We start from the raw sequence: 25,616 nt of genomic DNA, 5'->3' as shown, positions 1-25,616 counted from the left end.
GCCAGACATGCCAGAATCACCTGTTGGATATGCCTGAACCAGGTGCCAGGTACACTGAAACCACCTGCCGAATATGCCAGAAACAGGTGCTGGACACGGCGGAACCTGGTGCCCTAAGTGCAGAGCCACCTGCTGGACACAACTGAACCACCTGCCAGACTTGTGCGAACCACCTGATGGACATGCTAGAATCACCTGCCAGATACGCTAGAAAAAGGTGTCGCACACGCCGAAACCAGGTGCTGGACATGACTGAACAACCTGCCAGAGACACTGGAGCCATCTGACGAATACGCCAGAAACAGGTGTCACACATGCTGGAAGCAGGTGCTGCACATGACTGAACCAAGTGACGGAACAGCCTGAACCACCCGCTCGACACACCGTAACCAACTTCAGGATGCACTGGAACCATCTGCTAGACATGCCGGAAGCCCCTGCTGAGCACGCTGGAACCAGGTGCCAGACACACTGGAACTGCCTACTGGACATGCCAGAAACACAGGCAAGACACAATTGAAGGACATACCAGACTTGCCGAACCACTTGCCAGAAACACCCGGACCACCTGCCGGACACCCCCAAAGCACCTCCTGAATAGGACTGAATCAGATGCCGGACATGCCCCAACAACATTTCGGACACATAAGAACCACGTTTCAGAAATGTGTGGAACACGGGATGGCCATGCCAGGACCAAGTGCCGGATGCAACTGGACCACCTGACAGACATGCTTGAACAACCTGCCAGACACACTGGAACTACCCACCAGACGTACTGGTACCATCCACCAGAAAAACCTGAACTACCTGCCTGACATGCTGGAACCAACTGCTGGGCATGTTGGAACCACCACCCAGACACTCTGGAACCATGCACTGGAGATGCCAGAATCAGGTCCTGGACATGCTGGTACCACCTGCAGGAACTGGCAGAATCAGCTGCCGGACACGGTGGACCACCTTCTGGAAAAGCCAGAACCATCTGCTGGACACAACGGAACCACCTTCTTGACACACTGGAACCACCCCCTGGATATGCTGCAACCAACCACTGGACATGACTGATCCACTTGCCGGACAGCACTGATCCGCCTGGCAAACACGGCTGAACCACCAACCGGACACACCAGAACCACCTGCCTGACACCCCAGAAACACCTGCCTGACATGCCAGAACCACCTGTAGGATATGGCAGAACCAGGTGCCAGACACTGTAAAACCACCTGCGGGATACGCCAGAAGCAGATGCCGAACACACCACAACAACCTGCTTGACATGCCAGAACCACCTGCCAGACACGCCGAAACAACCTGCTGGACACACTGAAATCACCTGCTGGATACGCCAGAACCAGGTCCTGAATACGCCAGAACAAACTTCTGCACAGACTGGAAAAACCTGGCGTACATGTCAAAATCAACTGCCGGACATGCCAGAACCACCACACAGACATGCCTAAACCACCACCCGACATGATGGAATCAGGTCCCGGACGTGCCGTAGCCACCTGCCAGACACGCTGGAATCACCCACCAGACATGTGGGAAACAACTGCCGGAAACCCCGTAAGCACCCACCAGACTCATTGGAACCACCACACAGAAACGCCAGAACCACCAGCCACACACGCTGGAACCAACTGCTGGACACCCTGGAAGCACCCACTGGAAACGCCAGAACCACTTTCCTAATGTAAAAGAACCACTTGCCAGACATACCACAAACACCTGCCAGACACTCCGGAACCACCTATTGGATATGCCAGAAGCAGTTGCCGGACATGGTGGAATCTGGTGCCCTAAGGCCAGAACCACCTGCTGGACACGCCCGAAACACTTGCCAGACTTGCGTGTACCACCAGCCAGACATACCGGAATCACCTGCCAGATACGCTAGAAAAAGGTGTCACACATGACGAAACCAGGTGCTGGACACGACTGAACCACCTGCCAGACACCATGGAGCCACTTACTGGATACGCCAGAAACAGGCGTCACACATGCTGGAACCAGGTCTTGGACACGACTGAACCAAGTGACGGACAAGCCTGAACCACCTGATGAATTCATCATAACCACTTTTAGGATGCGCCAGAACCATCTGGTGGACATGCTGGAAGCATCTGCCAAACACACTGGAGCTAGGTGCCAGACACACTGGAACCGCCTGCTGGACACGCCGGAACCCCAGGCCAGACATACTCAAAGGACACGCCGGCCATGCCAAACCACTTCCTGGATACACCTGGACCACCTGCCGGACAACCCCAAAGCACCTCCCGGAGAGGACTGAATCACATGCCAGACACTCCCAAACCATCATTCAGACACGTCAGAACCACGTTTCAGAAATGCCTGGACCACAGGATGGCCATGCCTGGACCATCTGCTGAATGGACCTTGACCAGCTGACAGACACGCCTGACCCACCAGCCGTACATGCCAGAACCACCTGCTTGACTCGCCAGTACCACCTGCCCGACATGACAGAACCACCTTCTGGACACAATGCAACCATCCCGGGATATGCTGCAACCCACCACCCGACATGACTGATCCACCTGCTGGACAGCACTGATCCACCTGTGAAACACGGCAGAATCACCAGCCTGACACCCCAGAACCAACTGCCAGAAATGCCGGAATCACCTCTCACATATGGCAGAATCTGGTACCAGATACCCTGAAACCATCTGCCGAATATGCCAGAACCAGTTGCCAGACATGGTGGAAACACCTGGTGGCCACGTCCAAATCACCTGCTGAATACACCGAAACCATCTGCCGGACACAGCCGAGCCACCTCTTGGATGCGCTGGAACCATCTGCTGGTTACGCCAGAAACAGGCCAGGGCAGGCCAGAACCAGGTGCTGGACAAGCCTGAAGCAGCTGCCATACCAGCCTGGACAACCTGCTGGACCAGTGAGGACCACTTTATGGACATTCCAGAACCACATGCCAGATGTGCTGGAACCAGGTGCCCGACACACCGGAACCACCTGATGGACATGCCTGGACCACCAGCCAGGCTTGAGGAAAACACCTGCCGGACACACCAGAAACAGGTGTTGCACATATCAGAAGGAGGTGCTGGACATGACTGAAGCACCTCCCGAACAAGACTGAACCAGCTGCTGGACATGATTGAACCAACTGCCTGATGTTCCGTAACCACCTTCAGAATGCGCCAGAACCATCTGGTGGACATGCCGGAACCATCTGCCGAACACGCTGGAGCCAGGTGCCAGACACACCCGGACCACCTGCCGGGACCTGATTTTGGTGTCTCCGGCAGGTGTTTGCAGATTGTCCAGGTAGTGGTTCCGATTTTTACAGTGGTTGGTTCCAGAGTGTCTGGGAGGTGGTTCAGGCGTTTCTGGTGGATGCTGGGCGTATGTGTGGCAGGTAGTTTCAGAGTGTCCAGCAGGTTGTTCAGGCGTGTTGGGCAACTGGTTCTGGATTGTCCGTAAAGTGGTTCAGGCTGGTTTAGCAGGTGGTTCATGTGTGTCCGCCAGCTGTTTCAGGCGTGTCCAGCACTTGGTTCTGGCCTGTGCTGGACCTGTTACTGGTGTATCCCTCACATGGTTCCGTCATGTCTGGCACATGGTTCTGGCATATTCGGCAGGTGGCTTCAGCGTACCGGATGCCTGGTTCCGGCGTATCTGACAGTTGGTTCCATGGTGTCTGGCAGGTAGTTCCTGTGTGTCTGGCAGGTGGTTCTGGTACATTCTTAAGGTGGTACCGGCGTGTCCAGCAGGTCGTTGCTGTGTCTACGGGACCCGATGCCATTGTGTCGGGTTGGTGCTTTCAGAGTGTCCGGGTGTTGGTTCCAGTGTGTCTGGCAGTTGTTTCCCACATGTCTGGTGGGTGATTCTGGCGTGTCCGGCAGGTGTTTCCCGCGTTTTATGGAAATTGGTTCTGGCGTATCCAGGACGTGGTTCCAGTGTATCTGGCAGGTGATTTTGGCGTGTGCGGCAGATTGTTCCGACATGTTAGGCTGGTGGTTCTGGCTTGTGTGGCAGGTGTTTGTGGGGTGTCCGGCGCCTGGTTCTGGCATCTTCGGCAGGAGGTTTCAGTGTATCTGGCACCTGGCTGCATCATATCCAACAGGTGGTTCCAAAGTGTCTGGCAGGTGGTTCCTTGTGTCTGGCATGTGGTTCTGGTACGTTAGGAAGATGGTCCCAGCATGTCCATTGGGGGCTTCTGGCATGTGCAGGAGTTGGTTCTGGAGTGTCAGAGTCATGGTTCCAGTGTGTCCGGCGGGTGGTTCCAGGTGGATCTGTCGTGTCCACTGGGTGCTTCAGGTGTGTCTGGAGTGTCATTCAGGCATGTCTGTCTGGTGCTTCCAGAGTGTGGGGCGGGTGGTTCCAACGTGTCTGTCGGGTTTTTCTGGCGTCTAAGGGGCCTGGTTCCTGCATATCCGGCAGGTGATTTTGTCGTGTCCGGCAGGTGGTTCCAGCGAGTCAAGCACGTGGATTTGGCATGTTTGGCAGGTGGTTCAGGCATGTCCAGCAGGTGGTTCAGGTCTGTCCAGGAGGTGGTTCTGGTGTGTCCGGCACATGGTTCTGGCATATGTGAGAGGTGGTTCCGGCATGCCCTGCGTGTGATTCCAGAGTGTCCATCAAGTGGTTCTGGCATATCCGGCAGGTGATTTCAGCGTGTGAGTCAGGTGGTTCTGGCATGTCCTGCAGGTGCTTCTGGTGTTCTGGACCTGATTCTCGCATCTGTGGTGGGTGGTTCCAGAGTGTCCAGATGATGGTTCCGATGTGTCCAAAAGTTGGCTCCAGCCTGTCAGTCAGGTGGTTCTGCTGTGTCTGGAATGTCATTCCCTGTTGTCCTGCATTTCGTTCTGGTATGTATGATGATTTGTTCCGGAGTGTCCAGAATTTGGTTACATCATGTCGGGCTTGTGGTTCCGGCATTTTAGTCACATGGTTCCGTCATGTCTGGAACATGATTCTGTCTTGTCTGACCTGTGGTTCCAGCGTGTCCCTTGACTGGATCAGGGTTGTCTGTCAGCTTCTTACTTCCTGTTCAACAGGTGTTTCTGGCATGCCCATGAACTGGTTCCTGTGTGTCTGGCAGGTGGTTCTAGTTTGTCCACCACATTGTTCCAGCACGTTTGGATGGTGGTTGTAGGGGGTCCGGCAGATGGCTCAGGTCTTTCCAGCAGGTGGTTCAGGTTGCCTGGCAGGTGGTTCTGGACTGTCCACCAAGTGATTCAGGCATATCAGGCAAGTGCTTCATTCTTCTCTGACAGGTGGTTCAGGCCTGTCCAGAAGGTGGTTCTGGCGTGTACAGCACCAAGTTTTGGCATATGTGACTGGTGGTTCTGGCGTGCCCAGCATGTAGTTTCAGAGTGTCTGTCAAATGTTTCAGGCATATCCTGCAGGTGGTTCTGTCTTGTCTGGCAGGTGGTTCAGTTTTGTCTGGCAGGTGGCTCTGGCATGTCTGGCCAATGGAACTGACGTGTCATTCATGTGGTTCCAGTGAGTCCAGCAGGGGGTTCCTGTGTGTCTGGCATGAGTTGGCGGTATGTCTGTAAGGTGGTTCTGACGTGTCCGGTGGGCGCTTCCGGGGTGTCTGGCAGTTAGTTCCCGCATGTCTGGTGGGTGATTTGGCGTGTCCAGGAGCTGATTATGTCATGTCTGGTTGGTGGTATCAATGTTTCCAGGTGGTGGTTCTGGCATGTCCGGCAGGTTTTTCTGGCCTGTCTGGAAGATGATTCTGGCGCATTCTAGACTTGATACCAGCATGACCAGCAGGTGATTCGCACAAGTCTGGCAGGTTGTTCAGGCTTGTCCAGCAGGTGATTCTGGTGTTTCCGGCACCTGGGCCCGGCATATCCAACGTGTGGTTCCAACGTGTCCGGTGTTTGCTTCTGGGGTGTCTGGCAGTGGATTCCTACATTTCCAGTGGGTGATTCCGGCATGTCCGGCAAGTGGCTACAGCGTGTCTGAGACCTGATTGCATCGGGACGGGTTGGTGGTTTCGGCATGTCCAGGTGGTGGTTCCAGCATTTCTGGCAGGTATTTCTAGCCTGTCTGGAATTTGGTTATGGCATATCTGGGACCTGGTCCTGGCACATCTGGCCGCTGATTTCAGTGTGTCCAGCAGGCTGCTGCAGCAGGTCTGGCAGGTGGTTCTCGCTTTTCTGGCAGGTGGTTCTCGCTTTTCTGTCAGGTGGATGTACTATGTCCGGCACCTGGTTCTGGCATATCCAACAGGTGGTTCCAGAGATTCCGGCAGGTGGATCCAGGGTGTCAGGCAGGTGATTCCGGCGTGTCCAGCCACTGGTTCAGCCGTGTTTGGTGGGTGGATGAGTGCTATCTAGCAGGTGGATCAGTCGTGTCCAGCGGTTGGTTTCTGCATATCCGGGGGTTGTTCCAGCCTGTCAGTCAGTTGGTTCCGGTGTGTCCAGAAGATGGTTCCGTTGTGTCCGGTGGGTGACTTTCCACTTCCTGTATGTGATTCCAGCGTGTCCAGAAGGTGCTTCTGGCCTGTCCAAGACCTGATTCTGGAGTCTCCAATGTCTGGTTCCAGAGTGTCTGGGTGGTGGTTCCGACATGTCTGGCATTTGGTTCTAGCGTGTCAGGCAGGTGGTTCACTGCTGGGAGCCATCAGCATACAAGTTAAGCCTCTGCCTTGTGACATGGTCCAGGAGAGAGATGAGGGGATGCATGGCGACCCTCAAGGGAATCTACCAGGCTGCCCCTGCAACAAGTCTCCCTGGTACTTTTGACTTTCCTGCTTCTGCTTACTCTGTTCTACACCTGGCGTTATTTCAGGGGAATTCAGCCCGGCCCTGGGAATGAGAATGATACAATACAATATTCTAGGGAAAGTTCTGGGGAAAAACATCTTCTAGGGAAAGAACATTCTGACCCGTCCTTCGGTTAGTTGAAGCGATGGGTGTGGAGAGGGAACAAAGAAATCTGTAGACCCCACAGATCTCTCTGGGAGGACGGTGGTTCCCATGGCCCATTGAGTCAGGAGGCCGCTGGGGGTAGCCTCCTTGAAGTACAGAATTACAGAAGCTTGACTCCCCCCGGGCCTGCACACAATCAATTGCTCTTAGGACTATTGTCTACCTTTCAAAAACCCGCTTACGCGAGCCAAAGATATGTCCTGGGACTGTTTCATGAAATCATCCTTGCATACCCTGAGCCCTATATAAATCATACATACACAAAATAAAGTTAGACTTGGACACTAAACTCCTTGTCTCACTGCCTGCTCCCTCGCCGACGCCGTCCATCCCTCAGGAGACCCTGTTCGGCTGGGGCTGGACCCCGGCAGTTCATGTGTTTCTGTTGGATGGTTCCGGTGTGTCCAGTGGGTAGTTCTGGCAAGTCTGGCAGGTTGTTCAGGCATGTCTGTCAGCTGGTCCAGGTGCATCAAGCACATGGTCAAGGAATGGCCCTTCTGAGGTCCACATATTTCTGAAACGTGGTTCTCATGTAGTCCAAAAGGTGTGTTGGGCATGTCTGGCAGGTGATTCAGGCCTCTCTGGGCAGGGCTTTCGGGGTGACCGGCACGTGGTCCAGGTTGGTCTTGGAAGTGGTTCCTGCATGTCTGGCATGTCGTTCCAGTATGTCTGGCCTGTGGTTCCGGCGTGTCCAGCAGGTGGTTCTGGAGTGTCCGGTACCGGGCTCTGGCATGCTGCGCAGGTGATTCCGGCATGTCCAACTGATGGTTACAGTGCATGCTGAATGAGATTATGGCACGTCACGCAGTTGGTCCTGTTGTGCCCACCAGGTGGTTCAGGCTGGTCAGGTAAGTGGTTCAGTCATGTTCAGCACCAGGTTCTGGCATGTCTGACACCTGTATTTGGCATATCAGGCAGGTGGTCCCAGCGTGTCTGGCAGGTGGTTCGTGCAAGGCCGTCAGGGGGTTCAGGCTTTTCCAGCATGTGTTTCAGTCATGTCCATCACATGGTTCTGGCATGCACGACACATGTTTCTGGTGTATAAGGCAGGTGGATCCATCCTGTCGGTCAGGTCTTCAGTCGTGTCCGGCACCTGGGTTCAGGATGTGCAAAAAGTGTTTCAGGCATATCCAGCATGTGGCTCCAGCATGTCCAGCAGGTGGATCACACTGGGATGTGAGGTGGTTCAGGTGTGTCCAGCAGGTGGTACTTGTGGGTCAGGCATCTGGTTCCAGCATGCCCGGAATGTGGATCTGGAATGTCGGAATCACCACACACACATGCCAGAACCACCCATCGCACTTGCCAGAAACCACTGCTGGGCACGCAAGGAGCACCCACGGGAAATGACGGGACCACCTTCTGAACGTACCAGAATCACATGCAAGACACACATTAGCCAACTGCCAGTCACACCAGAACCACCTGTTGGATAAGCTTGAACCAGGTGCCGGATACACTGAAACCACCTGACGAATATGCCAGAACCAGGTGCTGGATACAGTGGAACATGGTGCCCTAAGGCCAGGACCACCTGCTGGACAGGCCGGAACCACCTGCCAGACTTGTGTGAACCACCTGCCGGACACGCCGGAATCACCTGCCAGATAGGCTAGAAAATGTGTCTCACATGCAGAAACCAGGTGCTGGACATGAGTGAACCACCTGCCAGACATGCCGGAACCAACTGCCGGACACATCAGAACCACCACAAGGACACTCTGGAGCCACCCACTGGAGACAGTAGAATAAGGTCCTGGCACGCCGCAAGCACCTGCCAGACATGCTGGAACCAGATGCGGAACCGCCAATATTGGGTTGGTGGTTTCAGCGTGTCCGTCTGGTGGTTCCAGCATGTCCGGCAGGTTTTTACAGGACCTGGTTCTGGCAGACGCGGCAGGTCATTTGGGCACGTCCAGCAGATTGCTCCAGCATGTCAGGCAGGTGGTTCTGGCTTGTCCGGCAGGTGGTTCTGGCATATCGGAGAGGTGGTTCTGGCGTGTCCAGCATGTGATTCCAAAGTGTCGGTCCATTGGCTCTGGCATATCCAGCTGTTGACTTTGGCCTGTGAGTCAGGTGGTTCTGGCGTGTCCTGCAGGTGCTTCTGGCACTTTCTAGACCCGATTCTCACATCTGCATTGGGTGGGCCAGAGTGTCCAGATGATGGTTCCAACGTGCCCGGCAGTTGGTTCCAGCGTGTCAGGCAGGTAGGTCACACATGTCCGGCGGCTGGTTCCGGCGTGTGCCACAGACGGTTCCCACGCATCCAGAAGGTGGTTTCGGCATGTCCGGCAGATGGTTCAGTCTTGTATGGCAGGTGGATCAGTCCTGTGGGGCACCTGGTTCCGGTGTGTGCTGCGCCTGTTTCTGGTGAATCTGGCAGTGGCTCTGGCGTGAAAGGCAGGTGGTTCGGTTATGTCTGGCACGCGGTTCCGGGATATCATCCAGGTGATTTTGACGTTTCCTGTGGGTTGTCCAGGCGTGTCAGGCAGGTAGTTTCAGGGAATCAGGCACCCGGTTCTGGTGTATCCATTAGGGGGTCCCGGTATGTCTGGTAGGTGATTCCGGCGTGTGCAGCACATGGTTCTGGCGTAGCCAGCAGGGGATTTCAAAGTGTCCAGCAGGTGGTTCCAGCGTGTCCAGCACCTGGTTCTGGCATGTCTTGCAGGTGATTCAGTCATGTCCGGCACCTGGTTTTGGTGTGTGCGATACTGTTTCTGGTGTATCCATCAGGTGCTTCTCACTAGAATGGCAGGTGGTTCACACTAGCATGTGAGGTGGTTCAGGTGTGTCCAGCAGGTGGTACTTGTGTGTCAGGCATCTGGTTCCAGCATGCCCGGAATGTGGATCTGGAATGTCGGAATCACCACACACACATGCCAGAACCACCCATGACACTTGCCAGAAACCACTGCTGGGCACGCAAGGAGCACCCACTGGAAATGACGGAACCACCTTCTGAACGTACCAGAATCACATGCCAGACACACATTAGCCAACTGCCAGGCACGCCAGAACCACCTGTTGGATAGGCTTGAACCAGGTGCCGGATACACTGAAACCACCTGACGAATATGCCAAAACCAGGTGCTGGATACAGTGGAACCTGGTGCCCTAAGGCCAGAATCACCTGCTGGACAGGACAGAACCACCTGCCAGACTTGTGTGAACCACCTGCTGGACACGCCAGAATCACCTGCCAGATAGGCTAGAAAATGTGTCTCACATGCAGAAACCAGGTGCTGGACATGAGGGAACCACCTGCCGGACATGCTGGAGCCATCTAACCGATATGCCAGAAACAGTTGTCGCACACACCGGAACCATGTGCTGCACACGACCGAACAAAGTGACGGACAAGCCTGAACCACCTGCTGGACATGACTGAACTACCTACCGGACATGCCAGAACCACCTGCCGGATATGCCAGAAACAGGTGTTGAACATGCCAGAAGCAGGTGCTGGACATGACTGAACCACCTGCTGAGCAAGACTGAACCAGCTGCTGGACGTGATTGAACCACCTGCCGGATATTCCATAACCACCTTCAGGATGCACCAGAAACATCTGGTGAACACGACCCAACCACCTGCCGAACACGCCGGAGCCAGGTGCCACACACACCCGGACCACCTGCCAGACGCCCCAAAGCACCTCCTGGAAACGCCTGAACCACTTGCCTGACATGCTGGAACCAACTGCTGCACACATCAGAACCACCACAAGGACACTCTGGAGCCACCCACTGGAGACAGTAGAATAAGGTCCTGGCACGCCGCAAGCACCTGCCAGACATGCTGGAACCAGATGCGGGACCGCCAATATTGGGTTGGTGGTTTCAGCGTGTCCGTCTGGTGGTTCCAGCGTGTCCGGCAGGTTTTTACAGGACCTGGTTCTGGCAGATGCGGCAGGTCATTTGGGCACGTCCAGCAGATTGCTCCCGCGTGTCAGGCAGGTGGTTCTGGCTTGTCCGGCAGGTGGTTCTGGCATATTGGAGAGGTGGTTCTGGCGTGTCCAGCATGTGATTCCAAAGTGTCCGTCAATTGGCTCTGGCATATCCAGCAGGTGATTTTGGCCTGTGAGTCAGGTGGTTCTGGCGTGTCCTGCAGGTGCTTCTGGCACTTTCTAGACCTGATTCTCACATCTTCATTGGGTGGGTCAGAGTGTCCAGATGATGGTTCCAACGTGCCTGGCAGTTGGTTCCAGCGTGTCAGGCAGGTGGGTCACACATGTCCGGCAGCTGGTTCTGGCGTGTGCCACCGACGGTTCCCGCGCATCCGGACGGTGGTTACGGCATGTCCGGCAGATGGTTCAGTCTTGTATGGCAGGTGTGTGCTGCGCCTGTTTCTGGTGAATCTGGCAGGTGGCTCTGGCGTGTCAGGCAGGTCGTTCCATTATGTCTGGCACACAGTTCCGGGGTCTCATCCAGGTGATTTTGACGTTTCCTGTGGGTTGTCCAGGCGTGTCAGTCAGGTAGTTTCAGGGAATCAGGCACCTGATTCCAGCATATCTAACAGGTGGTCCTGGCATGTCTAGTAGGTGATTCTGGCGTGTGCGGCACATGGTTTCCCTGTATCCGGCAGGGGATTTTGACGTGTCCTGCAGGTGGTTTCAGCATGTCCGCCATCTGGTTCTCGCATGTCTTTCAGGTGCTTCAGTCATATCCAGCACCTCGTTTTGGCATGTGCAACACCTGTTTCTGGTGTATCCAGCAGGTGGTTCTCACAAGACTGAGTGGTGGTTCAGGAGTGTCGAGCAGGTGGTTCTGGCATGTTGGACAACTTGTTCCGGTGTGCCCGACATGTGGTTCCAGATTGTCCATCACGTGGTTCAGGCTGGTCTAGAAGGCGGTTCAGGTGTGTCTGGCACCTGGTTCTGGACTGTGCTGGCCCTGTTTCTGGTGTACCCATCACATGGGTCCAGCGTGTCCGGCACATGGTTCTTGTGTATTCGGCAAGTGGCTTCAGCGTACCGGGCCCCTGGTTCCAGCATATCTGACAGTTGTTTCCATGGTGTCTGGCAGGTAGTTCCTGTGTGTCTCGCATGTGGTTCTGGTACATTCTTAAGGTGGTTCTGGTGTGTCCAGCTGTGCCTGTTTCTGGCATTTCCAGCAGGTGGTTCCACCTGCTAGACATGCTGGAAGCCCCTGCTGCGCTCGTAGGAGCCAGGTACCAGAGACACTGTAACCTCCTACTGGACACGCCAGAAACACAGGCAAGACGTAATTGAAGGACACGCCAGACATGCCGAAACACTTCCTGCCCACTTCCCAGACCACCTGCCGGACACCCCCAAAGCATCTGCTGAAGAGGAATGTATCAGATGCCAGACAGGCCAAAACAACATTTCAGACACATCAAAACCACGTTTCAGAAATGCCTGGAACATGGGACGGCCATGCCAGGACCAAGTGCCAGATGCAACTGGACCGGCTGACAGACATGCTTGAACAACCTGCCAACACAGCTGAACTATCTGCTGGACATACTGAAACAATCCACTGGAAAAACCTGAACTACCTGCCTGACATGCTGGAACCAACTGCTGGGCACCTCGGAACCACCACCCAGACAGTCTGGAACCATGCACTGGAGATGCCAGAATCAGGTCCTGGACACACTGGAATCATGTGCAGGAACCGGCAGAATCACCCATTGGACACAGTGGACCCACTTTCTGGAAATGCCAGAACCACCTGCTGGACACAACGGAACCACCTTCTTGACACGCTGGAACCACGCCTGGATATGCTGCCACCAACCACCGGACATGACTGATCCACCTGCTGGACAGCACTGATCCACCTGCCAAACACAGCTGAACCACAAGCCGGACACACCAGAACCACCTGCCTGACATCCCAGAAACACCTGCCTGACACGCCGGAACCACCTGTCGGACATGGCAGAGTCAGGTGCCGGACACTGTAAAACCACATGCAGGATACGCCAGAAGCAGATGCCAAACACATCACAACTACCTGCCGGGCATGCCGGAACCACCTTCCAGACACGCCAGACAACAGGCAGGACAAGCTGAAATCACCTGCCGGATATGCCATAACCAGGTCCTGAATACACCAGAACCAACTTCAATGTCAAAATCAACTGATGGGCATGCCAGATCCACCACACAGACATGCTAAACCACCACCTGACATGAAAAAATCAGGTCCCGGACACACCGTAGCCACCTGCCAGACACGCTGGAATCACCTGCCAGACACGTGGGAATCAACTGCCAGACACCCCAGACGCACCAGCCAGACACTTCAGAACCACCACACAGGCACGCCAGAAGCACCAGCCACACACGTCAGAACCAACTGCTGGACACCCTGGAGGCACCCACTGGAAATGCTGGAAACACCTTACCAATGTAACAGAACCACTTGCCAGACACACCGCAAACACCTACCAGACATGCCGGAAACACCTGTTGGATATGCCAGAACCAGTTGCCAGACACGGCGGAATCTGGTGCCCTAAGGCCAGAAAAACCTGCTGGACATGCCGGAAACACTTGCCAGACATGCAAGTACCACCTGCCAGACATGCCAGAATCACCTGCCAGATGTGCTAGAAAAAGGTGTCGCACACACTGAAACGAGGTGCCAGACAAAACTGAACCACCTGCCGGACACCCTGGAGCCACCTATTGGATACACCAGAAACAGGTGTTGCACATCCTGGAACCAGGTCCTGGACACGACTGAACCAAGTGATGGACAAGCCTGAACCACCTGATGAACTCGTCGTAACCACCTTTAGGATGCGCCGGAACCATCTGGTGGACATGCAGGAAGCCGAACACGCTACATCCAGGTTCAAGACACGCTGGAACCACCTGTGGGACATGCCAGAACCCCAGGCTAGACATTCTCGAAGCACACGCCGGCTATGCCAAACCACTTCCTGGATACACCCGGACCACTTGCCATACAACCCCAAAAAGCCTCCCGGAGAGGACTGAATCACATGCAGGACATGCCCAAACATCATTCGGACACGTCAGAACCACATTTCAGAAATGCCTGGGCCAGGGGACGGCCATGCCTGGACCATCTGGCGGATGCACCTTGACCAGCTGACAGACACGCTTGACCCACCTGCCGTACACGCTGGAACCACCTGCTTGACTCACCAGAACCACATGCTGGACACGACGGAACGACCTTCTGGACACACTGCAACGACCCCTAGATATGCTGAAACCCACCACCAGACACAACTGATATACGTGCTGGACAGCACTGATCCACCCGTGAAACACGGCGGAAGCATGAGCCTGACACCCCGGAACCAACTGCCAGACACGCCGGAATCACCTCTCACATATGGCAGAATCAGGTACTGGATACCGTAACCACATTCTGGGCACACCGGAACCAGGTTACGGATTTTCTGTTGAGTGGTTCAGGCTGGTCTAGAAGGTGATTCAAGGGTGTCTGGCAGCTGTTTCAGGCGTGTCCGGCACCTGGATCTGGCCTGTGCTGGACCTGTTCCTGGCGTATCCATAACATGGTTCCCGCATGTGTGGCACATGGTTCTGGTGTATTCAGCAGGTGGCTTCAGCGTACCGGGCACCTGGTTCCGTATCTGACAGTTGGTTCCATGGTGTCTGACAGGTGTTTCCTGTGTGTCTGGCATGTGGTTCCGGTATGTTCTGAAGGTGGTTCCAGCGTGTCTGGCAGGTGGCTACTGTGTGTCCAGGACCTGATTCAGTTGTGTGTGGTTGGTGCGCTCAGAGTGTCCAGGTGTTGATTCCGGCATGTCTGGCAGTTGGTTCCCGCATGTGCAGTGGGGGATTCCAGTCTGTCTGGTAGGTTGTTCCAGCCTTTTCCAGAAATTGGTTCTGGTGTATCTGGCAGGTGATTTTGTTGTGTCTGGCAGGTTTTTCCAGCATGTTAGGATGGTGGTTCTGGCTTGTCTGACAGGTTTTTGTGGCATGTCCGGCACCTGGTTCTGGCATGTACTGTGCCTGTTTCTGGTGTATCTGGCAGGTGGTTCCGTTATGTCTGGCACATGGTTCCAGGGTATCATGCAGGTGATTTTGACATGTCCTGTGGGTTGTCCAGGCGTGTCTGACACCTGGTTCTGGTGTGTTTGGCAGGTACTTTCAGTGAATCAGGCACCTGGTTCCAGTGTATCCAAGAGGTGGTCCCGGCATGTCTGGTAGATGATTCCGACGTATGTGTCACAAGGTTCCGTCGTATCCAGCAGGAGATTTTGAGGTGTCTGGCAGGTGGTTCCAGTGTGTCTGGCACCTGGTTCTGGCATGTCTTGCAGGTGGTCAGTCATGTCCATCACCTGGTTTCGGTGTGTGCGACACCTGTATCTGGTGTATCCGGCAGGTGGTTCTCACAAGACTTGTAGGTGGTTCAGACGTGTCCAGAAGGTGGTTCTGGAGTGTGGGGCACCTGGTTCCGGTGTACCTGGCATGTGGTTCAGGATTCTCCATCTAGTGGTTCAGGCTGGTCTAAGAGCTGGTTCAAGTGTGTCCGGCAGCTGTTTCAGGTGTTTCTGGAACCTGGTTCTGGCCTGTGCTGGACCTGTTTCTGGTGTATCCATCATATAGATCTGGCATGTCCAGCACAGCGTTTGGGCGTGTTCAGCAGGTGGCTTCAGCGTACTGGGCACCTGGTTCCATCGTATCTGACCAGTGGTTCCGTGATGTCTCGCAGGTAGTTCCTGTGTGTCTGGCATATGGTTCCAATATGTTCTGAAGGTGGTTCCGGCGTGTCCAGCTGGTGGCTACCATGTGTCCGGACCCTGATTCCTTCGTTTGTGGTTGGTGCGTTCAGTGTGTCCAGGTGTTGGTTCTGGCGTGTTTGACAGTTGGTTCCCACATGCCTGGCGGGGGATTCCAGGCTGTCTGGCAGGTTGTTCTGGCCTTTTCTGGAAATTAGTTCTGGCGTATCCAGGACCTGGTTCCAGTTTATCCAGCAGGTGATTTTGGCATGTCCGGCAGGTTGTGCTGGCGTGTTAGGCTGGTGGTTCCGGCTTGTCTGGCAGGTGTTTGTGGCATGGCCAGCACCTGGTTCTGGCGTATTCGGGAGGTGGTTTCAGTGTATCTGGCACATGGTCTCGGCATATCCAACAGGTGGTTGCGAAGTGTTTGGCAGGTGGTTCCTGTGTGTCTGGCATGTGGTTCTGGTACGTTCGGAAGATGGTTCCAGCATGTCCTTTGGGTGCTTCTGGCATGTCTGCAAGGTGGTTCTGGCATGTCAGTGTCATGGTTCCAGTGTGTCCGGCGGGTGGTTCCAGGTGGTTCTGGTGTGTCTGGTGGGTGCTTCTGGTGTGTATGGCGGGTCATTCAGGCATGTCTGTATGGTGGTTCCAGAGTGTGTGGCAGGTGCTTCTGGTATGTCTGTTGGCTTTTTCTGGCTTCTAAGGGGCCTGGTTCCAGTGTATCTGGCAGGTGATTTTGGCTTGTCCAGAAGGTGGTTCTGGCGAGTGAAGCAGGTGGTTCAGGCGTGTCCAGCAGGTGGTTCATGTCTGTCAGTGATGTGGTTCCGGCGTTTCCAGCACATGGTTCTGGCACTCTGAGAGATGGTTCTTTCATGCCCGTCATGTGATTCTGGAGTATCCATCAAGTGGTTCTTGTGTATCCGGCAGGTGATTTTGGCTTTTGAGTCAGATGGTTCTGGTGTGTCCTGCAGGTGCTTCTGGCACGTTTTGGACCTGATTCTCACATCTTTGTTGGGTGGTTCTACCGTTTCCAGATGATGCTTCTGAAGTGTCCAACAGTTGGCTCCAGCATTTAAGGCAGGTGGGTCACACAAGTCCCGGCCGAATCATTTGGCTGAGGCACGAATGATTGTCCTTCCACATGCTTAGGAGGAGAGAGACAATAGGATTTTAACCAACCACTCTTTGGAAGTTAAGAAAAAAACTCGCTTTCCACAGTGCTCTTACAGCATACCGGCAACCTCTCATGCCGCCCTTGTGCATGGGTGGAGAGAGTGTTAAGAAAGCAGCTATGGAAGAAAGGCCAAGTTTGCTCAGCAGAGTCCTACATTGACCTAAAACTGCAAGGCACAAAACACTGCCTCCAACCCTCAAGGGGAGATGAGCAATAATCCATCTTGCTTCCAGCTCTTTAGGAAGCTGAGAAAGAACTCACTTTCCACACTGTTCTTATAGTGTACCTTGAACATCTCATACAAAGGCACCTGAAATGCTGTATATTTGGAGCCCTTAACCCATTCCTTTAGAACTTCTGCTTTTGGGGCATTTCCATCTTGCCAACCCAGCTCAGACAAAATGCCTACATCTTCTCCTTAAGCAAGGAGGCTGAGGCCCGAATGATTGTGCGTCCACATGCTTAGGAGGAGAGAGACAATAGGCTTTTAACCAACCACCCTTGTGCACTGGAGGAGAGAGTGTCAGAAAGCACCTATGGAAGAAAGGCCCCTTTGCTCTCAGCCATGCCCTACATTGCTCTAGAGGTGGAAGGCACAAAGCACTGCCTCCATCCTTCAAGGGGAGAAAAGACACAAACCATCTTGCTTCCAGCTCTTCAGGAAGCTGAAAAAGAAGTCGCTTTCCACAGTGCTCTTACAGCATACTGGGAACCTCTCATACACAGGCAGCTGAACGCCGTTTCCTCCCAGCCCTTAACTCGCTGCTTTAGAACTTCTGCTTCTGCCACATTTCCCTCTTGCCAACCCGGCTCAGGGGTAATGGCTACATCTTCCCCTTAAGCAATGGGGCCAAGGCCCATATGATTGTGATTCCACAAGCTTAGGAGGATAGAGACAAGAGGCTTTTAACCAACCGCCCTTGTGCACTCGTGGAGAGAGTGTCAGAAAGCCCCTATGTCAGAAAGGCCCATTTGCTCTCAACCATGCCCTATATTGCTCGAGAGGTGGACGGCAAAAAGCACTGCCTCCATCCCTCAAGGGGAGACAAGCCACAAACTGTCTTGCTTCCAGCTCTTTAGGAAGCTGAGAAAGAACTCACCTGTTGCATATGCTTGAACCAGGCACCTTAGAAGCTGGAAAAACCCGACAGGCATGCTGAAAGCACCCACCAAACACTCTGGAACCACCACACAGACATCCCATAACGACCCACCAGACTCACCGGAAGCACCCACCGGACACACCAGAACCACCTGGAACCACCCACTGGACACACTGGAAACATGAGTCTGACATGCCAGAACCAACTTCCAGACATGCTGGAAGCACCTAACGGACAGGCCAGAACCATCTTCCGAACCTACCAGAACCACATGCCAGACACACAGGAACCACCTGCCACACACTTCGGAACCACCTGTTGGATATCCCGGAACCAAGTACCAGATGCACTGAAACCACCTCCCAAATATGCCAGAATCGAGTGCCGGACACGCCACAAACACCTGCCACACAAGCTGGAACCACCATCCTAACATGCCAGAACAACCTGCCGGACACGCCAAAATCACCTGCCGGATACACCGGAACCAGGTCCTGGATACACCAGTACCAATTTCTGGAAAAGGCTGGAAAATCTGCCAGACATGCCAGAATCACCCACCGGACATGTCGGAACTAATTGCAAGACAGGCCAGAAACAAAGCCAGGACACTCTGAAAGCATCAACCGGACAGGATGGAATCAGGTCCCAGACACACTGTTGCAACCTGCTGGACATGCCAGAACCACCTTTCGAATGTACCAGAACCATATGCCAGACACACAGGAGCCACCTGCCAGACACCATGGAACCAACTGTCAGATACACCGGAACCAGGCTCCCAGTATGCTGAAGCCACCTACCAAATATGCCAGAACCATGTGCCAGACACGCTAGAACCATGTGACGGATACACCAGAAACAGGTCCAGCACAGGCCAGAACCAGGTGCCAGACATGCCTGAAACAGCTGCCGGACACACCTGAAACACCTGCTAGACCAGCTTGAACCACTTGACAGACAGTCCGGAACCACATGCTGGGCACACCAGAATCAGGTGCCCAACATGCCAGAACCACCTGCTGGACACGCCTGAAGCACCTGCCAGTCTTGTGAGAACCACCTGCCAAGAACTCCAGAAACAGGTGTCGCACACGCCAAAACCAGGTGCTGGACATGAATGAACCACCTTAAAGAAATGCCAGAACCAGGTGCCAGACACGAGTGAGTCACCTGCAAGACATGCCAGAACCAGGTGCCTGACATGCTGGAACCACCTGCCGCTCACGTCGAAATCACCTGCCGGATACGCTGGAACCATGTGCCGCACAGGCGGGAATCATGTACCAGACATGCCGGGACCACCTGTTGGATATGCCAGAACCAGGTGCCTGATTCACTGAAACTACCTGCCAGACACAAGAACCAGGTGTCAGACCGGCCTCGACAACCGACAGGACACATTGAAATCACCTGCATGATACCCCGTAACCATGTGCCAGACAGAATGGGACCACCTACCGGACACACCGGAGCCACCTCTCAGATATGCCAGAACCACATGTTGGACATGCTGGAACCACCTCCCAGACACACCTGAACCACCTGCTGGACATGCCAAAATCACCTGCCTGATATGCTGGAACCAGGCACCTTGGATGCTGGAAAAACCCGGTAGACATGCCGTAACCACCCGCCACACACTCTGGAACCACCACACAGACATGCCAGTACGACCCACCAGACACACTGGAAGCACCCACCAGACAAGGCAGAACCACCTGGAACCAGGTGACGGACATGCTGGGACCATGACTCTGACACACCAGAACCAACTCCCGCACATGCCTGAAGCACCCAACGGACACGCCTGAGCCATCTTCCGAACGTACTAGAACCACATGCTAGACACTTTGGAACCACCTGTTGGATGTGCCGCAACCAGGTACCAGATACTCTGAAACCACCTGCTGTATACGCCAGAATCAGGTGCCAGACATGCCACAAACACCTGCCACGGAGGCCGGAACCACCAGCGTAACACATCGGAACAACCTGCTGGACATGCCAAAATCACCTGCCGGGTACACCAGAACCAGGTCCTGGGTACGCCAGAAGCAATTTCTGGAAAAGGCCGGAACAACCTGCTGGACACACCAGAATCACCCCTGGACATGTGGGAACCAACAGCCAGACATGCTGGAACCAACACCTGGACACTCTGAAAGTACCAACCGCACACGACGGAATCAGGTCCTGGACACATGGTAGCCACCTGATGGACACGCTGGAACCACATTCAGAGCGTACCGGAACCACATGCCAGACATGCAGGAACCACCTGCCAGAAACCATGGAACCCACTGTCAGATATGCTGGAACCAGGCACCCAGTACACTGAAGCCACCTGCCGAATATGCCAGAACCATGTGCCAGCCACGCTGGAACCATGTGATGGATACACCAGAAACAGGTACAGCAGAGGCCAGAACCAGGTGCCCGAAATGCCAGAACCACCTGCTTGACACACCTGAACCACCTGTCAGTCTTGTGAGAACCACTTGCCGGATACACCAGACGCAGGTGTCGCACATGCCAAAACCAGGTGCCAGACACATCTGAACCACCTGCCAGTCTTGTGAGTACCACCTGCCAGATACACCAGACACAGGTGTCGCACATGCCAAAACCAGGTGCCGACATGACGGAACCACCTGCAAAACATGCCAGAACCAGGTGCTGGACATGCTGGAACCACTTGCCGGACACGTTGAAATCCCCTGCCAGATACGCCGGAACCACATGTCACATGTGCTGGACTCGCCTACCAGACATGCCAGGACCACCTGTTGGATACGCCGGAACCAGGTGCCTGATTCACTGAAACTACCTGCCGGACACGCCAGAATCAGGTGTGGGACACGCATGGAAAACACACAGGATATGTCGAAATCACCTGCATGATATCCCGTAACAATGTGCCAGAAAATAAAGTACCTAGGATGTGTGAAATCCTATTGAGGCATATTCTTATAATGCATTTATTATCATCTTTCTTGCTTTTTCTGTTTTATTGTTATTATTTTTTTTGAGGAAGATTAACCCTGACTAACATCTACCACCAATCCTCCTCTTTTTGCTGAGGAAGACTGGCCCTGTGCTAACATCCATGCCCATCTTCCTCTACTTTATATGTGAGACTCCTGCCACAGAATGGCTTGATGAGTGGCGCGTAGGTCTGCACCTAGGATCTGAACCGGCAAACTCCGGGCCACTGAAGGAGAACATGCAAACCTAACCACTGTGCCACCAGGCCGGCCCCAAGTTTTCTGTTTTTTTAAAGCAATTTCAATTCTTGCATTTGTTTCACCAGCAGTGGTATCATCATCTTGGACAGTTTCCTCCAGAGTCACAGTATCTAAAATTTGGAGCATTTCTGTTGCTTGTTTGGATAAGTGATGTCAGAATGTCTAGTAAATCTTCCCTAGGAGAACTGTCTAAAAGACGTCTCAATTTAGCAACTGCAGGGACATGTATATTCAACATTTCGATCAATAGTAGTTCATTTTTGTAGAAATCTTCTGATAATTCTCCTAGCTTCTCTTTAGTTTTACAGGTGTTGAAAAATTCCTCAAGTCAGTCCAACAGTTCCACTTTAACGACAGGATATGACTTCTCTTTTAAATCTGTACCATCTGCAAACAGCACAGGCGTGTGGTCAACAAAGGTGAGTGGGAATTGGGCTGGGTACTGCCCACAATCTGAACCATCAGTGCAGCTGCCCCAATCCTGTGCAGTGGTGGCAGATCCTGAGTATTGCTGGCCAGGTAGGCCATGCTGGGGATGAGACTTAGGATGGTGCTCTGCAGCCCTTGAGCAGGCAGCTCCACACCAGCTGCCAGTTGCAAGTCCAGTCCACACTGGGTGCACATGGGGGAGCTTGGAAGCAGGAAGCCATCTGGGTGAGCAGCAGCAGGAAGTGGCTGAAGAAAAATTATGGGAAGATGAGGGGAGAAAATGTATAATAAATAAAGCTTGCCTTGTTATGCAGATAAATTTCTCAGTTAAAAAAATTCTCTAGGGGTTGGTCTGGTGGTTCACTGGTTAAGTGCACACGTTCTGCTTCAGTGGCCTGGGGTTCGCCGGTTCTGATCCCAGGTGCAGACATGGCAATACTTGGCACGCCAGGCTGTGGCAGGTGTCCCACATATAAAGCAGAGGAAGATGGGTGTGGATGCTAGCTCAGGGCCAGTCTTCCTCAGCAAAAAGAGGAGGATTGGCAGCAGTTAGCTCAGGGCTAATCTTCCTCAAAAAAAACCAAATTCTCTAGGGGCTGGCCTGGTGGCACACGGGTTAAATTCACACATTCTGCTTTGATAGCCTGGGGATCACCATTTCAGATCCCAGGCGCGGACCTACACAACACTTATCAAGCCATGCTGTGGCAGGCATCCCACGTATAAAGTAGAGGAGGATGAGCATGGATGTTAGCTCAGGGCCTAGCTTTTTAAGCAAAAAGAGGAGGGTTGGTGGGAAATGTTATCTCAGGGCTAATCTTCCCCCCAAAAAAATTCTCTGAGTCATTCTCTTTCTGGTGCCGATGCTTTTACTAATGGAAATTTCCTTTATAAACATAAATTTCCTTTCCAAAGAGGAAGTCTGTCCTTCATTTAAAGCAGTCAAGGTGGAGATCAAGAGTTTTTCCTGCATCTGCTGGCTCTCGATTGCTTTTGGCTCAAAATAATTTGTATGTCAAAGTACCATACTTTGGGCATCTTCAGCATTCCTTCAAGAAGAACCAACTTGTTCTTGGAAGTCTCTGTCTCCTCCCCAACCCAGATGCACTCAAGATGTTAGGGGCCATCAGCAAACAAGGTTCTGCCTCAAGAAGCTTTGGGGAAGCCTCTTCACCCTCAAAGGCCTGAGACACACTAGAGGGATAGATCACTGCAGATTATTCAGCCATTGAAAATAATATAAACAGCTCCATTATCATAAATTTAACAACTTGAAAACAAGGAACAATTTACCAAAAATTTCAAACTAACAAAACTCAACCAAGATGATAGTATTTTCCTCGATTGGGCGCTGCCAGCCAAGCTTTTTGCCACAAAACTCAAGACTTGGATTCATGCGACACACCTAAAGAAAGCACAAAACCCTGGGGGACTGCACATCATTTGGTGACTTAAAAATAAAGATTTCTCCAAATGGAAGCAGACAGTATCTGATGCGAAGGTTTCCAAGGTGTCTGGACCAGGTCTGTTGGAAGTTTGTCTGCCAAACCTTTGAGGATGACATGACACTTCAGATCATCTCCAATGCCTCTGATCTTGATAACATGCAAACTTCAGGTAAAAAGTGCCAGAGAGTTCTCCCTCCTCTCACTCCGTTTTCCTCAAATGTGGCCACGATAGGTTTCCAATCTGTGTGTTTTTCCTCCAACATGGGACATGACTCCCAGAGAAGCTCCTTCCTGGCATCGAGGGACGAGAGGCTACTGAAAGTGGAAAAATCTGACTGCAGATCAACAGTGCTTTCAGAGAAAGATCGCAATCAAAATGGGGACATGTGAAAGTTAATAAACGGAAACGTAGTTGAAATAGTGTTGGAAGGCTAGTAGAGGGAGTTCTCATGCCCTATGTCAAAAGCACAGTGCAACAGGAAGAATAAAGACTTGCTCTTCCTGACCAGTCAGAAACTAAGCCAAGGAGAGACTGTCACAACTCTGCCGATGAAAAGCCACTGCTCTCAAGATTGTGTCCAATAGCCCCCCAATTTTCCCCACTCTGAGATAAAAGAGCTTCTCCTCTCTTTCTCGCTGGATGCTCCTGCATGGCTAGCCATGGTTGCACACTCCAAATGGCTATTCTTTGCTAATCCCAGATAAACCAATTTTCACCAGAGAAATAACTGGCTGTCTATTTGTTTAAGGTCAAGACTTGTTAATAAGCCAGAGATGTAGAGAAAACATTTGATAAATCCAACTCCTGTTTGTCATAAAATTTTCTAGCAAGTTTGAAATAGATGGAAATTACTTTCACTTGTTGAAGCTCATCTACAGAAAATGCACAGTTGACTTCATGCTTAACAGTGAAAGACTAAATGATTCTCCCCATAATAAGGAACAAAGAAAGGAATACCACTTTCACTATTCTTATTCAACAAAATACTGAAGCTTCTGGCAATAACAGAAGTAAAGGAAATAAAAGCCATAGAGTTTAGAAAGGAAAAAATATAACCGTTCCTAGTTTCATTGTTGTCTGTGTAAAAAAACTCTGGGAATCTACAACTAATACATGAGTACAAAAAGTTCACCAAGTATAAGATCAACACACAAAAGACAATTTTATTTCTGCAACTAATGATGAACCTGCAGATGATAAACTTGAAAATGCTGTATTGTTGAAAACCACTCTGAAGAACATGAAATATTCAGGCATAAATTCAAGAACATGTGTACAGGATCTGATGCTGAAAATTATCAAATACCGATTATGGTAATTAAAGAAGATGCAAATAAATTGAGAGCCTTACTATTGTCAAAGACAAATGCAGCAGAAATTAAAGTGGTGAAAGCAGATTTTATTCAGTAACAGCTGACAGAAGCTGAGCTGCGCTCAGATTTGTACGGAGGTGAATCTAGAATTTTAAAGAGGGAATGAAGGAGCAGGGTTCAGGGGCTCAGTAGAGTAAAAGAAGTGGAAAAGTACAAAGGTTGGTCAGTGTAACTGTGATTAGACCCTCTGTGTTCGTTACTTTGCAGTTATCAAAGTTAGGATTCTATCCTCACTCAGAAGTTGAGAGAAAGAGGCTCTATCTGTCTTAATGATCGTATTTCAAAGGAGTGGCTCTTAGGTCCTTTAGAGAATTGTGAGAGATACATATCGACAGTTGTAAGCCCTCTTTAGTAAATACTCTAAGAAGGGGGATCGGAGGCCTATAATTGGGTGTTGACTAAAATAAATAGCAAATTTTTCTGTCAGCTTTGAGCTCTCAGGAAGGCATTTTAATGGTGGGCTGGAGTCATTCCGGTTACACAGACTTATGCTGCTAGAAGCCACGCCAGAGTTTGGTTGAGTCTCCTCCTGGTGTGGGGGTTTGGAAGGAGTTGTTATGTGCCGAGAATTCTGCAGTCCTCACCATGTTACTGGATAGAATAATGAGTACAGGTCTCAATTATCCCCCAAATTGATCTATAGGTCTAATATTATTCTAATAAAAATTCCACCACAGTTTGTAGACAGAGACACCTTTTTCTAAAATTTATATAGAAAGGCACATAGCTGAGAGTAGCTAAAACAATCATGACAGGAAGAATAATGAGGCAGTAAACACTTTAACAATATTTAGTATTGCCTTGTACATACTGTAATCACAGCATCATCATTTTCACTGTAGGACAGCTACATAAATCAATGGGACAGAGTAGAGAATCCAGAAATGGACCACAGAGTTATACCCTAGTGATCTCTGACACCAAGAGTGAACCTTAATGTAAATTATGGAATTTGAGTGATAATGGTGTGCCTATGTATGTGCATCAATTGTGAAAAGTATACTACTCTGATGACGGATATTGACAACAGAAAGGTTATGCATATGTGGGGGCAGGGACTATATGAGAACACTGTATATTTCATTAAATTTTGCTGTAAATGTAAAACTGCTCTAAAAAATAACATCCATTTATTTTTTAATAGGCACCACAAGAATACCTTGTGGTGATAAAACTAGTCATTATTTTAGCTGTGATGGATACACAAACTTGCAC

The sequence above is a fragment of the Equus caballus genome, chromosome 21, assembly GCF_041296265.1.
Source record: "Equus caballus isolate H_3958 breed thoroughbred chromosome 21, TB-T2T, whole genome shotgun sequence".
NCBI lineage: Eukaryota > Metazoa > Chordata > Mammalia > Perissodactyla > Equidae > Equus > Equus caballus.
Note: the sequence above shows the minus strand (reverse complement) of the source record.